The following is a 17702-nucleotide window of genomic DNA, read 5'->3' on the forward strand; positions in this document are numbered from 1 at the left end:
AAGAGCACATATAAGGGTGTGGTATTTTTTAGCATGCTGATGTGTTGGATAGTTTTATATAATTATATGATTTTATATAAATCTGTTTCCTGGCGTACCGCTTTTAAAAGCTTGAACAATTGACAGACATTTTAGTAAAAAAAAATAATAATAATAATAATTACGAAGATGTGTTCTCCAAAAATAGCACATTTTAGATTAGATTCTTTTTTTTTGTCTTTTGGTGGCTACAATGTGCTGCCATGAAGTGCATGTCCAATGCAAAGCACTTAGTGGCTCCACTAAAACAAAATGTTCTCTACGTTGAATCCTCCCTGCACGTGCTGCTGGCTGAGTCATGTTAAACCAGAGAAACGGTGTGTCTAAAAGTTTGTTCCGGGAAGTGTTAGGTGTCAAATAATCATAAGTATTGTTTATTCCTGTTTTTTCTTTTTTTTTTTCTTTTTGCATGTTGTTATTACCTGCTTGGTGCGATAGTCCCACCTGGACATCGAATACAAAACTGAGGCAGACATTTTTTGTACTTTCCCACTGATTTGTGTTTTTTTTTGTTTGTTTATTTATTCTAGCAACCTTATGTTGCTTTTTTTCGCATTGAACTTTTTCAAAAAAATGATGTTTTATAATCATTTTGCATCCCATGTACATTGTCAATTTGATCGTTTTTACCTCCACCAAGGAGGTTATGTTTTTTACCTGTGTCTGTAGTTGGTTAGTTTGTCACCAGAATTACACAAAAACTGTCAAATGGATTACCACAAAACTTGGATGGAGGATTATTCTTGGCCCAGAATAGGCCCCCATTATCTTTTAGTGTGGAACTGGATAAAGATAGGGTCTGAGATAGGGTGTATTTCAACAATTCTGTTAATTCTTCTGGAAAAAATGCATTGATCTAGATGAAAATCAGGAGCATTTACATTGCTGGTTTCTTTGAGTAAGTACATTTTGATGCGGTTCCAAATAAATATCAGGAATATAAATGTGTTATATTTGACATTGCATTAGGCTTGATTGGATTAAAAGGGGCTGTTCTGCCTTGGACGTAGGTATGCACTCTACTGAGTGCCATTCTCGTTTTACCATTTGTTAACCAAACTGGATTTCTCTTTGGGCTACCTTTGCTGTAGTTCAGTGGCTTCCAGCTTGACGTAATTGCTAGCCTGCAGAGCTATGCTTTGTAAGTAGCTTCCCCAACACTGTTAAGAGGCCAACTGTGACGAAGAATCGAGGTGTGTCTCACTGTATTCAACCTTAGATGGTACATTGGAATTTAACAATGGGCGGTGGCTCTATCCGTGTTTACAAGTAGCTTTGCACAGTTCAAGGGAAACGAGGCTATGCTGAAACTTCCTTGAGGCAACACAGGCAAATCATGATCTGTGTTCACGCTGTGGTGGAGTGTGGCGTGGCCATGCCGACTGGTTTGTAGGCGTGGAGGCCTGTTTAGGCAAAGAAATGCGCTCAACACTAAACAGGATCAGCAAGTCATACCACACTATCACACACGTGTGGAATACTCCACTGGTCCTGTAAAAGAGGGTTTAATATGCATTTAATAAGGCTGGTCAATTCTTAATACATGACCAAATATAGAGCAAACTCAGGCTGACTCATGGAGTGCATAGAGCACATATAAGGGTGTGGTATATTTTAGCATGCTGATTTGTTACATAGTTTTATATAATTATATGATTTTATATAAATCTGTTTCCTTGAGTACCGCTTTTAAAAGCTTGAACAGACAGACATTTAAGAAACAATTATAAAGAATAAGTAGAGCAATCCTGACAAATTCAAACAAAACAGACACAGGATTGTACATTTTTGGGACTGAAATAACATTTTAATTACACTGCAAATTGAGCGAAAACTAATTCCACCTGTCCAGAGCCAGTTTGCACATTGTCAGTTTCCATCCACCTCATAATGAGCTGTCTAGACTGTCTGTAATGAATAGCCAGTGGGCCATTCACTTAGTGGAAAATAAAATAGAACAAGTTACACAAGGACGAGACCCGTGACCGGACTTGAACAAAAAACATTGTCGCTAATACAAAAGCTTTAATGATTTATTTTCAAGCTGAGGGTGCTGCAAGGTAATAAGCCGTCTCTTGAAAACATCCAGTTCAGGTTGTGTGGAGTAAAAAAACATTTTGTGTGTGTTTGTAGATTCAGCAGAGGAATTAATGTTTACACCATCACTATTCTCCAACTACATATCGCTGTGAAACACTCGACACCTACGAAAACCATCAGAGGTTGTTTGCAAATGAAGGCAAATCCGAGGCTCGTGGTGTATTTGAATAGGGGAGGACAGCATAGAAGCAGAATAAAATGAATGAATGAATAAACAAATAAATAAATAAATGTTATAAAGAAGAAGTCATGTTGCTGCCCTCTGTTGGTTACATTTAAAGCTGTGTGTGACATGACTGTGCTTGCCAAGTAGAATATACAGTCTGTTCCAGTTGTACCACAGAGAATATTTTAGCTGTGGCAGGAATTCAGTTTCCATGTAAAATATTAATCACCAAGAAATTTAAAAAAAGCCTTTCTTGTTATTTCTATGTCATGGGTTGCAGGAGGTAAAGTTCAGGTATAATTAAATTAAACCTGACCCCCCCCAAATCCATCTATTTATCTGTAAGCAACAACGCTTTCTTTGTCTATAAATTTTTTATTTTGTTTTTGTCCGATGGAAAATTATTGAGGAATTCATAAAGCATGAATAAAAACCCATTAAGAGCTCTATGCATGCATTCAACTGCAGCATGTGTCAGTTGAAGGTGGACACATTTGACAATCAGCATGCTTGTTTAGTTGGTTCAAGTGTCAAGGTTTGATATGTAAAATATAAAAACCACAAACTAAGAGCTTGGTAAAAAGATTACATAGAATTCAGCTCACTTTTTAAAAAAAAAAACATTTTTAAAGATTGAACCATATAGTTTTAGTTTTCTTTAAGTTTCTTCAGACACTTCTGCACATGAATGAACTCTGATGAGGAAAAACATTTCATACAAAACCTGTTAGTGTTTTATTAAAGGATGACCTTGAGCTCAATTATCTGTTTGTCCTTTACCCTCGGGTTTTCGAGCCAGCACTCTTAAGATCTTAAGTACTTGCGCTGAAGCCTTTTTATCATTACTTTTTTTTTCCATGTACTTATATTTTTTACACTTGACCCATACATAGTGTGAGTTGTATCATGTATTAATCTTGAAAACCAGAGACGGTATTGTTCCAGGATGTTAATGATCCTGAGAGGGAAGGCTTTGTAATCCTGAGGTGACTCATTTTCTTAAATTATTTTTTTTAATTTTTTTATTTTCTTAAACAAAATCTTATCCGAAGGGTTTCATGGTGTTGAAGCTACTGAGACGCTTAAAAATTTAGATTCATTAATTGTAAGAATATAAAGTAAATTTTTCGGTCACTTCATTTTTTTAACCTTTTCTTCTTTTTTTTGTTTTTGTTTTACATATTATTATTTAATGTTATAAATATGGTACAATAAGGGGAAGTGAGGGTACAATTTTAATGTGTCATTTTTATTGCACTACATTATCCACATAAGAATAAAAGCACATGTAGTGTCAAGCTTTGAACAAAAGCAAATTACTAAGATGTGTTCTCCAGAAAATAACACATTAGATTTTTTTTGTCTTTTGGTGGCTGCATGTGCTGCCATGAAGTGCATGTCCAATGCAAAGCACTTAGTGGCTCCACTAAAACAAAATGTTCTCTACGTTGAATCCTCCCTGCACGTGCTGCCGGCTGAGCCATGTTAATCAAGAGAAACAGTGTGTCTAAAAGTCTGTTCCGGGAAGGCGTGCACCACATGGACCTGTCGTTTCAGGACGTTCCATTTACGATTCTGAAAAAAAAAAAAAGAAATAATTCTGACTTTTAATTAATATTAAAAGCGTTTTTGCAAACGTGCTTCTTTGTCGGATGGTGCACGGCAGCGCATTAAGTCCGGTGGCGGTGTTCCTATGGTGTTCCTGGTTAATGTAGGTCAAAGCAGTGACGGAAGGGTGTCCTCCGTTGAACCCGCGGTATTAATCCACATCGCAGTCCTGCAGATGGCGCGCACAGTCAACTGAGTGCCCCGGGTGCTTACCACGGTGCTCACACAACAATATCCGTATGGAGCCTTCCCAGCCTGAGAGATGGCGATTGTCTGAAGCAACACCTCTGTCTCCCCTGTTCAACTGGAGGGGCTGTGAACGCAGAGTTCAAGAGAGCAGCTTTTTCAAAAATAGAGTTTTTCACGGCCTGTGTAACGTGCAGCAGCACGGGGACGTGTTATCAGACGGGCTGCTCAAGCGTAACCTTAGATGACCTCTTTGTCAGTAAAAGCTTGTCTTTCAGGAGGCAGAGCTGCTTACACGGACCGTCCTCCAGTCCCGTGAACTACACACGGCTCCAACACGTGAATCGTACTATACATTGAAAGTACGTCTCAGACACAACCCTCAGCGTGGTTCATTATTCTGATCTGAACTACAGACAAGCGTGTGCGCACACACGCACACCTGTCACTGTCTAGACAGGGAGGGGGCACTAAGGCGGTGGGTGAGGGGGGATCCCACATGACCCATTACTGCTTTATTCTATGCCAGCCACAATATATCTCAAGGCGCTGGATAATGACAAAAAAATCAACAACAACAAGAGAAAAAAGCAATCGCTCTACTAAATCTGATTGGCCGGCTGAACCGACACGAATTTTTTTCCCTGCTCGCAAACTCGAGGTCAGCTCGGGACGTTAAAAAATAAATAAATGAGAAAATAGAAATGCGTAGAAAGTAGAAGACACGGCACACAATCTAGCTTGTTGGTGTCGGAGATGATCGACGGCGCCGCCGTCCAATGGGAGAGCGAGGCGCAGCTGGCTCACTGTACTGGCAGAGGCGGCGTCCAATGCAAAGTTCAGACGCATGATGGACACATAACTGACAATTCCCCTGTCCTTTTGATCCACGCTGGGGATAGATTTGAGTTCATTCACAATTGTGAACGCTGATATTTCGAAGAGTTAGGAGCCCACTCACTTACAAAAATAAATATATATATATTTATATATACAAATTAAATTAAAAGGGTGGGTTTAATGGGTGAAGTGAAAGCTCTCGCTGCGGACCTGTTCTAACCCTCATCCTTTACAGGTTTCGCTACGCAGCCATGACTTCCATTTATAAAAATTGCTGTTGCTGCTCAGACACGAGCAAACTTTAAACACCTCGAGTAGGAGGAACACTACTACTACAACTACTATTACTATTAACTCCCACCACTTCCAGAGAGCCATAATGGAGCCGGCTCCACCGTCCCACTGTGCTCCCTGCGATTGGGGCACAATAATGTTGACGGATTTCTGATCCAACCCAAGACAGTGCACTGTTCTTCCAATAGCAGCTTTAAGTGAAAAGGCGTGCCTGCCTGCTTGAACACCCCTCCACCCCCTCCTCTCCTCCTCACCAGCACCACCACCACCACCACCCCTCAAAGTACTCGATGTATAGTTAAAAAATGGGAGGGCACACTTGAACCGAGCTGCTCTATGAAGGTAGGCTGCAGCGTGTGTTTATTGATGAGATGAAAAGAAGATGGAAGTGAGAAATGAAACAAAGTAAAGGAACATATTAAAAAAAAAAAACTATACGCGCTTCGTCGGGGGAAAAAAACGGGGAGCCGTGGAAACGCTGTCGCCACTTTTTGAACGAGCTTCGGAGTGCAGGTAAGAAATTGAGAAAAGTAGGAAAAGGGATGGGTCTGTACAATATCTATAGCGCTGTTATCACAGGGGGGAGAGAGAAATAAGAGGCAAATTCTCCGTAACGAGAGATTAAAAACGTGCCCGCTGACTTTACGCTGAAATGCACGAAATGCCCCTGACTTCCATGTAGTTGTGGCTGGCTTTACCAAAACCAAATAATAAGCTCTACATAATCGGAAACTTCATTCTTGAGAGGATCTCAGACATTCAATAAATGTGACGCCAGCCTACGAGATGAAGTGAAACGAGTCCCTCATGTTAAGGGGGCTTCTTTTTTTGCGCGTGTGTGTGTGTGTGTCTGCCCAGAGGTTTTTTGTTGTCCGTTTATATTCGACTACAAAAACGCGCTGCCCTGGCATGACGCAAGTTTCCCCATCTGTCATTATTCTCGACATGCCCCTTTACCTTTAGCCCTTTACTTTCGGATTTGCCCGTGAGCCCGGCCAGGGGGACACTCGAGAACAATACTGTGGTCAAAGTGTGTTCACAGGTCTGTTTCTCTCAATCAGCCAAAGCCCCGGCGATGCTCGCAGGGCTGCTTGTTCACATTTTACACACTGTGAGCCCGGAACAACTGTGGCAGCCGACGTGCGCATTTGGCTTTTAGGTCAGTTATTTGAATCGGAGGTGTAGGGGGGGTGTGGGGGGGTTGAGAACGCGTTTCCTTATCGCAATTAACCCCCCACCCCCCACCCCCCTAAAAAAAAACACGCTCTCAACAGAAAAAGCATTTTCTCTAAAATGTTCAGTTTGCTGAACTTGCCGGAAAAAAAAAAAGATCTGGTTTCCCTCCGATGTGTGAATCGTAGCAAGCGGGGCTCGCACAGCGCTCCATACTCAGACAGATGTCTAGCCTACATTTTTTATGAATTAATATCAATACGGTGTGGCATTTATGAGATGGGGTTACATTAAGATGTGCTCAGCAGGCGGAGAGACGGCGGCTGCTTAATATTGTGTCTGATGATAAAAAAAAAAAAAAAAAAGAAAACAACAACAAAAAAAACAATACTGCAGGGGTCAGTTTGGGAGATAAATCACAACTAGATCCAGTGGGACTCTGCTCTGGATTTCGGCGCCGCGTTCCTCCCCCCCCCCCCCCCCTCCAAAAGACAAAAACAACCCAAAAAAAAACCAACAAAAAAATGAATGATCACTTTAATGGTAGCAATCCGCTATCCCCCCCTTTTTTAATCACAGAATACAGTGTGTGAAAATGTTTGCGATGTGAGGAGGAGGTTTTTCGGGTTTTTTTTATTTGGTTTTTTTTGGGCAAAGGGGTGGCCTAGATAGGTGGCCATGCTCTGGTGTAATTAAAGTTGCAAGAGGACGCTTCCTGCGTTTCCTTTTGAGACATTTTTGTTGCAAAATATTCATGGGCAACTCGTGATTCCTTTTCTGCTCTCGCTTATTAGGACAGCTGCTTTACAAACCGGCTCACTCCAACCTCTAGGATAAAGTTAAAAAATTTTTTTTTTAAAAAATACGTGTATGTGTTCGGTGTTGGCGCGATAAAAAATTAATGGAGCAGTGACTCTCCAAAATATTCACTGGGGGAAAAAAAAAGGGGGCCGCGGTTGAGTTTAGCCGGAGCAACATGTCAGTCCAGTTCTCCAGTGCTCTATCTATCCCGGCGAGTGAATGAGTGTGTGTGTGTGTGTGTGTGTGCGCGCGCGTGTGTGTGTGTGAGAGAGGAGGGGGGTGGGTTTCGTGCGTGCGTGTGTGTGTGTGTGTGTGTGTGGCAAACAGATGTTGTCCCAAAGCGCTTGGCTTTGTCAGATAAAGAGAGTAATACATCATGTACTTGTCTGTCAGGAGCGCCGCTGACACTTTGTACAATACGACGCGTTCTGTGTCTGGTGGGCTGCAGAAGTTGAGCGCAAGGTAGAGAGCTTTCGCTAGTTGTGCCAGGGGTTTTTGGTTCCGGTGTGGTTACTGAAGACAAAAAGACGCGAGGAGAGACAGACAGAGAGGAGGCCGGGTCCCGGGGCTGACTCCTGGAGGAGGCTGCACGAGAGCGCAGCGCTGAGTCCAGCTTCCTCCAGCGCAGACACGGTCTGATGTGCACCTGTGTGTGTGTGTGTGTGTGTGTGTGTGGTTGTAGGTGTGTATGTGTGTAGGTTTCTGTCACATAATTGTTCCTTCATCCCCCCTTTTTTCACTTTTGTTGTGATCACTTCCTCTCCCCTCGCCTTCATTCAGAATATCCCTCTCCACAACGTAAACGGGCTGCCATCCTATAGGCTCGCTTATGTAACTGATGGCAGCTCTGGATGATTTGTTTTCTGAATGGACACATTTGGAGAACACAGAGCTGAGCGTGTGTAGCAGGAGGACGAAAAAAAACGCAGCATTTCGCTTTGATGTAAGATTTCAGCCGGGCATAATTATAAATCTGTCCTATGAATCGGAGCATATTGATTGACAGGCTGCATGTGGGTGAGTAAAAGTGAAAATTATATTGTCACAGTGGAGTGCGCTGGATGGAATACCCTTCATCTGAACAGAAACTCCACATAAACTTGATGTCTGTATTTTTGGACATTTTATTGTTTGATGAATTGGAGGGTGCTTGTCTTGTGTGAGCTCTCACCGGCGGCTTCATGTCAGAAACTCTCGTTTTATCAGCACATAGGTGTACAGTAGCTGCTGAAAAGGGAGACAGCCATTATGTGCCTTGGGGGAGTGTTTGTAGTCCAGAGTATCAGGTGCCCAGTTTCATCTTGGCTAAGTCGCTAATCAGGATTTATATGTATATATTCCACATGTGCATTAATATTCACAGTGTTTGAGCCATCGCCATTTGCCCCGCTTTCTGTGTCACGGCTAAAACCCACCCATGACTAATGAATATTTAAGAGCATGTCTGCAGACCAAGGAAACTCATTATTGTATGAAGGAGACCCAGCAGATAAACTGTAGACCTGCTCAGATGAAGGCAAGGTGGGGGGAGAAAGAGGTGTTCAGTTAATCCACACTCAGCAATCAATCCCAATTTTGCTTTTGGCTTCACCCATCCTTCACTCGTCCTCTGTAGCTCGTCACCCTCTCCACACATTCAGCAATTTATTACTGACCAACAAACTGACGCAACATGTCCGTGGCGTTCGATCCTGTCACGTTTTTCAGGCTGATTTAGTCGCTCTTGTACACATATCTCCCGCCTGATTTATCCGGGTTTACTCAAGTGAAAATGTGTAAGGATACCATGCTGCACTTGTAATGAGTGCTGCTTTGGAAGAGACATGTAACCAAAAAAAAAAAAAAAAAAAAAAAAAGGGAAAGAAAAAAACAATCATCTCCTACTGTACATGCACACAGATGGCAGGTCAGTATTCCAAAAAAATTTTAAGCGCACTGCTGCCCAAATCGACCAAATAGAGATATCTCGGTTGCCTCCGCAATGCCACATTTATGGTGGTTGTTACCCCCACACCATCTTCACCAGGATTTTACCAGGTAATTCTGGTGGCCCATAGCCTACATGATTAAATGTAAAAATATGAATACATATTGAACCTTTTTTTGGGTGGTTTATTGGACTGTATGTGGTGGCAAGTGGACAGGAGAGGTGGGAGACAGCATGTAATATTGGTTACAGGTGGAATTCACCTCAGTCGATTGAATCATGCAATCTGTTTAATTTCTCAACGTATATTGTGGAGTAAAATGTATTCTCAAGTTGTATTTTAATGTAAAATTTCAATTTGGAAAGTGTGAATTTAGTTGCAAATTTGAGCATGTACTGGTAATATAATATTAAAATTACATTTTGAAGCAAAAGGAAGTGTAATTTTTGTAATTTGTAATTCCAAGTCAGGTGTTTTACCATCGTGTGACAAAAGACTTAAAAAAAAATATGCACTTGAGTCCATCCTGGCACTTTGACTATCCCAGTTGAACATATTTGGCAGCCATTTTGGGAATGCAGTAGAGATCCATCGATATAACGAGCCACTTTGTGGATTGCATCCAGAATGTCACAGTGCTTGTTAACTGCTTGGCCTTTTTGTCTCAGACGGTGTTTATCCTTACCCCCCCTTTTTTTTCTTCCTCTATAGTACTCGTTAAAAGAATATTCCCCCATGGAGCAAAACTAATCTTTGATGTGATTGCCAACTGAGACTGTTTGCAAGTGCACAACTTAAAGTTAATGGTTAAGTCTCGTAATTAAATACAGGATTGCCGTTAAGCCTTTAATGGACTTCGAGATTAAAGATTTGTTTTTTTTTGTGTAGAAAGAAATCATAAAGTTTTCTCAACTGAAAGAATTTTTTACAGCAATCGCAGCTTTAATACAGCTATGTGTCCCCAGTTACCATGGCAACCTTAAAAAACCCAAGATGCCTCTAAAGCTTTAGAAAAGTCTAATTTTTTGGTGTAATTAACGTTACTTGTTCTTGATAACTGTGGATCAAAAAATAAAAAAATAATTTAAAAAAGTGAAAAAAACCTGGATCTTTGTAAGCTGGCAGGCTAGCTGCCTCCTGGCTAACTGGCTTGGATCCGTCTACCCACAAAGCACCTTTTTCACACATAACATGCTTCTCCTCACATGATATATATATTTTTTAATTCTTGAAAATACTATTAACACAATTGCAAGACCTTTTGTGAATCTGTACAGTTTTGCCTTTGTAATTGAAAAGAGAATGAACCCTTCAGCTGCATTATGCAACACAAAAATGCTGTTACGATGAGTTATGGTGATTTCCTCCCAGCTATGAGGCGGGAATGGAAAATAATACACTGTTTAATGGGAGGACAATTGTGTTTGTTGATGAGGCGACTGTCCTGCATTGAACCTTAAAGGTTTTTATTTGTATTTTTGTTTCTTAGAACCTCGATGTTACGTATTATGCATTCATAATTTGATGAGAGATAGACGTGGCTCGGTTCATTCAGCAGGAATTTCTACAATACTCTCGTACACTCTCAAGTCAAAGCTCGGTGACGTTCGGAGCACGCAGCATGTGGAGAAGTGACAAAACCAGGAACTTTCGAGGCATGTTTTTCCATTTTTTCAAAAGAGTTTTGTTTTGGAGTCTCCCCTCCCTGCAAGTATCACAGGAATGCGTAATGAAAGCACACATTGAGACCGAATAAGTATTTGCGAATGTGCCATGCTGTTGTCAGGAAGCTTTTGTTCGGTTATAAAACTTTATAAAGTCTGTTGCAACACGGTTATTATCTTTATCTCTCACAGCTGAATGCAACATTGTTTTAAGATTTGGCAGTTGAATATTTCCCAAATACATGAAAATATACAGTGAGAGCAGTTCACCACATGCTTGTTTACATATAAATTCCTCACTGCACCAGAATGAATTGTTTCGGTATCCTCATTATAATTCTTTCTGATTTAATTATGCTCAAGATCCCACTTTGTCGTGTCAAGTAAAAAAATCAAGTCTTTCTGATTGCCAGTTGTGTCACATTTGCTCATGTTGTTTGTTACATATGCAGCATATGTAGTGCAAACACAATCCAGTTGTTTAACTGTGTTTCCACGTCCTTTTTCTTCCTGCTTCTTTATATTTGCACTGCTGCTTTTAAAGCTGTTCATATAAATTCAGCTGTTTTACCACCCATATATCATGTGACAAAAAGACCAAGAAGTGTTTTTTAAGAATAGAAAAAAACTTAATCAAAACTGCTGCTTGTTGTTGCAAAGTATGCGTGAATCCTGCACAAATCTTTTGTCTTGGTATGACAAAAAAAAAAAAAAAAAAAAAAAAAAAAAAGACAAAAAGGAGCATCTAAACCTGATGAGCATTCTCCCCCTTTAAACACACACGGCAGGCCCAGGCATTCAACTGATGTGAAAAATGTATCCTGGATTCTAATAGCGTAGTTGTATGTTTGCCAAGGTGCATGTGTGTCCTCAGTTCACCCTGCTACCCATATGGTTTTCTACAAGTCATGGTGAGATCACTGCCTAGTTTGAAAGGGGGGGAAAGTATCCAGAGAGAATGTTTAAAAAGTAGCAGGGTCTTCTTCAGTAACTTTTTAAACTATTTTACAGAGAATGGGAGCTGTGTATTCTCTGCTTCTATCTTGGCTTCAGGAGGACTTTTTAAGCCTCGTGCCAGTAAACTGCACTCGCAGCAGCCAAAATGTTAAGGCTGTGCACAGTCTTACTCAAGGTACATAGGTATGCAATTGCAATGGGTGAACTTAGGGGGAATTATTTACACAATAGTATTTGTGTTGTGGTTTTATCACGAAAGGAAGACTGTTGGCACCTTCGCGAAACGTCCACAGAGCCAAAACTGCTTTTTACTTTATTTTTTATTGAGTAAGACATTCGTTTATTGAAATGCAGCTGCAATAAATCATTGTCAGACATTTTGTCTTTTGAAAGAAATTCCTTCCCAAGGAATTTTTCTCTTCAAATTTTCATTTTTATCATGAAAATGAAAGGATTATCTGCTCTGATACTGTCTACATTGTTTATTGCCCCGAAAGTGACCTTGATAAAGACAGATTTCAAAATAGACTCCTTGAAGGAGCCTGAAATCATTATTAATTTGGCTTTCAGCTCATTGTTTCAACAACTAGGACACAAGTATTTTATCATATCCAACTAGTTTACAACAGTTGGTCTACGTGACAGAGGACAGGCATGCATTACCTGTTCAACGACAAAGAGATGGCAAAACAAAATATCAGTTTTATCAAAGTTGCCTGGCTTGTTTCACATTTCTCAGTGATGAAGAAAATTCTGGTAGCATGGACACCTGCATCACATTTTAAGTACAGATGCAGTCCATGTGTGAGGCTCTTTGAGATGTTAGTACACCACTGTAATAGTTGTCAGTTGTGTCAGCAGCGGCTGAGCATTTTTCACTTAAGTGAGAACTTGGAATTAAATGCCTCGTGGCAGCTGCTATGCAAACGAACATTAAGTTTATTTTCCTTTTATAATTCCTCTGAATAGGTGTACTGGCATGAATGCATCTTTCGTCTAAAATGTCTTTTATGGCCTCTGACTGTAATCGCCTCTGCTGCTCAGTAGTATCTCCATTTATTCATTCATTCGATCTTGTTTCTTTTTTTGCGCCTATTCAGGGTCAGTTCAACATGCATTTAGAGGAGGGGCAACACTGCGCGGGTCACTTGGCTAACACAGAGATAAACACTGAAACACACTCACAGAGGTAACAGGAGCTAGTCATTCAAGGTGTAATATTTGGAATTCTTAACATAAAACCCTTAAAAATAAAGAGCAAACCCTCCTCCACATCTCGTATGAACCATGACAGTACGAATTAACACATTTATGTTAAGACCTGCTAAGAATACTCACAGCCATGTGGCATAGTTTTTATAGTAATGTCACCAGAAACAGCTGACGGGCTAAGGTTACACTCGGGGGGCCTGTGAACTATAGATTGTTCTCATCAAAGATAATAATTCTGCTATATTCAAACAGCTCACAACTATTCATGTGCGTAAGCGAGGCCAAAAGGACGGGTGATTACCATAAACACAGCTGATGGGTGGTCATGTTAGCTCTCCACTGTGTGCTGCTGTGAGTTGACTCTGTAGGGACTGTATGTACGTAGACCAGATCAGAGAAGTTGTACCATATAATTTAGCAGTGGTTTCACTGTATATGTAGATATCAGCAGTGGTGGGATGTAACCAAGTAGATTTATGCAAGCACTGTACTTGGTGCATGTACTTAAGATGAGTATTTCAGTCTCGTGCTAATTTACTATTCTACTCCAGCACCGTTCAGAGGGAAATATTGTACTCCACTACTTTTATTTGCAGGCTTCAGTTACAAGTTACTTTACTAATTGCATTTTTGCACACATTTTTTGCTGTGAATTAAACTACCATACAGTGTCTACGAGTGCAGCTGAAATAATTAACTGATTAATTTATTAGACCTTTGCCAGCAGATTAGTTAAATATTTCATGCTTCCAGCTTTTCAAATTTAAGACTTTTGTTCTTTTACTTTTAATTATTAAAAAAAAATTTTTGTAATTTATTTCTAATGGTTTTGAGGTTAGGATCACGAAAGCATTGTGAAGGTGTCACTTTAAACACTTTAAACCTGATTTGTCAATTTAAGGGTAATTGTGACGGAATTTCTTCACCGAACCAAACAATCGGTCGATTATTTAATGGGGCAATATGTAAGAATTTCGGTTTTAAAAAAAAAAAAAAAATCTACTTAAATTCGCTACAGTTTTACGTCATGTCAAGTTGTATTGCGTTGCAGCGACATCTACAAAAAATTGCATGCTTACCAGCTAGCCCACAGCCCAGCCTGTCCTGTCTCGTAATACCTCTAGCTGCATGGCTAACTGAGCTAACAAGGTAGCGGTTAGCAGCTGTTAGCAATTATTCTGGTGACATGCTGCCCGTTTTTCGTACAAAATGTGAATTCAAGAGATTTTCACATAGTTGCAGCATTAAGATAATAATGAGCAGATTAATTCATAATGAAAAATAGTCGTAGGTAGTTGCAGTTACATTCGATGTAGTTGACATTAGCTCCACCTTAACCAAATAGAACAGTGAAATGCTTTTCACACCTTGACGTCTGAGTAATGATAATCTAATTTTCTAATATATAACAGTGTAACAGTCACAGGAGACATTTTTCTTCTATTTTAAAACTGTGAGTACATTTTAAATGCAGGACTTGTACTTGTAATAAAGTAGTGTTTTTATACTGTGGTATGAGTTCTTTTCTTGAGAAAAGGCACAGAACTCTTCTTCCACCATTGGTTGTTAGTGGTAATATATAGTTAGGTGCACATAACTTAAGACATGCAATAGAACGAGTATAACCACACAGCACTTACTCCGTAGCTTGGTAGGTAAGAAGACGAGGTTCTGCATATCTGCCTGCCGCACTAATTCACAACAGAATGCAACAGAACGAAGCACAAAGCACCGCCTGTAATTCAAAAAGAAAACCAGAGGTTTTAGTCTGAAATTATTTGCAACACATGGACACACCTTTTGACTGAATCTCTCTTTCTGATGCAAGAACGAATTACACTAACATAATGAACGCTCTGACTTATTCAGTATCGATGCATGTGACTCACAGAGCTCATGAGCAGTGTAACAAATTGGAGTTTAAGTGAATTATTCTGACTTTTAAGGACTAACGAGGAACAGTGTCTTACAGTATTCTTTGGATACATTAGGTAGTTTTACACACAGACTACCTGCCCTATATTATCTGATACTTTCTATAGATTGCTGACCTCATATTTGTTTTCCATACATCTCAAATTCCATCATACCATCTGGTCTCCTTTTTCTCTACTAGACTATCACTGACACAAATACTAAAACGGGATAAATCTTGAGTTTCTGGCCTCGCTTTCATTTCTTGTGAAACTCTTGCTTAACAAGTTTGTCTTGCAACACAGTATTGTATGGATAAAGTTTCTCAATGTGGCTAGATTGCACGGCCACCTCCCCGTTGGATTAACAGAAAACCTCACCTATGTGCCAACTTTTGTTAATTTCAAACTGCAGTATGGCTTAAGTTATTATGTCTCACTCATTTTGCTCCGCTAGCCTGCTGACCTCTGGACCAGAGGTGCCTGCGCTTGGTGAAAGCGTGTATAAGGGCACCCATGTGGTCGACTGTGTTTCAGTGTGTCAGCATTACACTTTTAGATGGGTCATATGTCAAATGAGATGATGAGACATATATAATCTGTATTTACAACACAACAGCTTGCCAAACTATAAATACACGTTGTGTAGCGCAACATTCATCAGGCTCAAAATAAGCACTGAATATTAACTCATCTGGATTTAATATCTCATCACATAATGAACAAAACCTGTGTGTGTTGAAGATATGATTAGTCTACCTGAATAATGACTCAGTTTTACTCAGTGTATTGCCGTTGCTGTAGCTACAGGCTGAAGAAATATGTTACATCATGAAACCTTTCTGCAAAGTCCATTTTCAACATTTCCCTTTGTGTTGCTAACATGCAGCATGTTAACAGTTTTGCAGCACGCCATTCTTTTTGTATCCCACTGAACCCTTTTAAAAAGCGAGCATTGAGCTTGCCAGCTCCTGGGAGAGAGAGGCTAGCTTGCTGACCCCTGAAGCACAGACCAGCTAACGAAAAAGTGCAGGGTTGTGCTGCACTGCTTAAAGCGCCCTCGTGCATTTGTGAAAGTTCAGCTCTGTGCTGGACCACACCGATGTTGCGCTCGTGCACCCTCGTGCAGTTGTTGCCGGAGCACATGGTGCTGAAGTTTTGAGGGCTGCAAACAATCACATTCACGAATGGGGGAAATAATTAAGTAGATGGACTGAGGGAGGTGGAATCATCTTTTCTTTTATAAAATGTGGAGAGAAAAAAAATATATCACATTTGATTTTTGTTTTGATTCCAGTTATCATTTGAATATCATAGCCACCCTTTAATTATTTGCTTGCTGAAGACATAAGCTGTTAGACCACACGTATACATATTTTTATATAAATATGTGTGTGTGTGTGTGTGTTTACTCTAACCCTATATGGTTGTATGTGAAACTCAGCATGATATAAGGCCTGTGTTTCCTGAACTGTTTTTAATTTCTGCATGTGTGAAAGTGTGGTCTCTCTCTCGTGACAAACACAGTGTACATTAACCCCTAAACACATCCACAGGTTCTGCTGTTCCCTACGCTGTAAGAACTGCATGCTTGTTAGCAGAGGTCCCACATAATCCTCCTCGTAAGTCAGCACAAAGAATCTTTGTTCTGGTTTATCTCCCAAGGACATACAAATCAGGAGGTTCTCAGTTTTCTTGCAGACATATAAAGGTGATCCAGCCTCTCAGCACACTTGTTGAGGTCTGTCTTGCTTATACACACTGTCAACGCAATGCAAACACAGACATAAATACATAAGCATGTCTGATATTTTTTGCCACACAGAATTAACTATGTGCCCTTTATCATGATAGACCAGTAATAGACTGAGAGCTTCTTTGCAGGTTCATGAAGATCTTTCAGTGGCCCGTGAGGTCCTTTTTTGGAGAGGCAAAATGTCCTCGACACGTGTAGTAGCTGTAGAGAGGCAGTTGCTGTGGACACTTGTGCCTAAATGATAACTCTTGAATTTAGCATTATCTGCTTCGGGGGTTAGAGGTGTTTTGGAGACTGTCATATGAGTAGTCAGATGGTTCTTTTCGGTCAAATGCTCATTAACAAAAGCACAGCCATTTGCCAATTCTGAGAGATTCCTTTAAAGCCTCCTTTTCCATCACCAAAGCGAGATGCTGTCTTTTTCCTTTTTAATGGCGTCCATCCAACAGTGGCTGTTTGTTGAAACTTTCTTAAAACACAGTTACTGATGGTGCTAATTCATGAATGTTTGTGGAAAAAAAGTATATTAGGAGTAGATTATCCTCCCATCTGTAAAAGGACAATGGATGTGCTATGGATAACGGGTGGTGGTGGGTGTGTTTCTGACAGAAAATGACGAAGTTAAACAAGCTGTCCTGTCAAAAACACACTTTAACTGTCCTTTACTTGTGTGTGATGGTATTGTGGTGTGTATTGTCATTTGTTTGCCTGAGGAATTTATTTGAAAGCCGCACATCCTGTCACACTTGAATGGCTTTCTGTTGGACTGAATGTCTTATCACGGCGATCTGCTGTGCTATTTCAGACATTTTAGCGGCAGTGGGACTTAACATGAAGGGTGAGATTAAATTTAGGGCGACTAAAAAGAGTTAATAACAGTTCTGGCTAGTATGTGATGTACAGAAATCCGTGGAGTTTTCCTTGAATCTCAGCTGAGAAATGGCCATAACCTTACCCTGGTGCTTTTGCAATTACTTGGTGACGCTTTGACCAAACAAGAGAGCACTCACAATAGGAAAAAATGAGTGTTGTTGTGATTTTAAATGCTGCTTTTGCACTGTTTGA

The 17702-nt window shown here is 40.3% G+C and overlaps 1 protein-coding gene across 2 annotated transcripts in view; it reads left to right on the forward strand.

Moving 5' to 3' along the window:
* zbtb20 (zinc finger and BTB domain containing 20) overlaps positions 1-17702 on the forward strand; it is a 117366-nt gene that overhangs the window by 84856 nt on the left and 14808 nt on the right. Inside the window, exon 1 of one of the 2 annotated variants that reach the window (XM_030437694.1) lies at positions 5470-5746. The exons of the other annotated variant lie outside the window; for it this stretch is intronic. The gene's annotated coding sequence lies outside the window, so the exon portion shown is untranslated. Of the gene's footprint in view, positions 1-5469; positions 5747-17702 lie in introns of those variants that run through there. 2 annotated transcript variants of the gene reach the window in all.

Source organism: Sparus aurata, chromosome 13, assembly GCF_900880675.1.
Source record: "Sparus aurata chromosome 13, fSpaAur1.1, whole genome shotgun sequence".
Classification (NCBI taxonomy): Eukaryota; Metazoa; Chordata; class Actinopteri; order Spariformes; family Sparidae; genus Sparus; species Sparus aurata.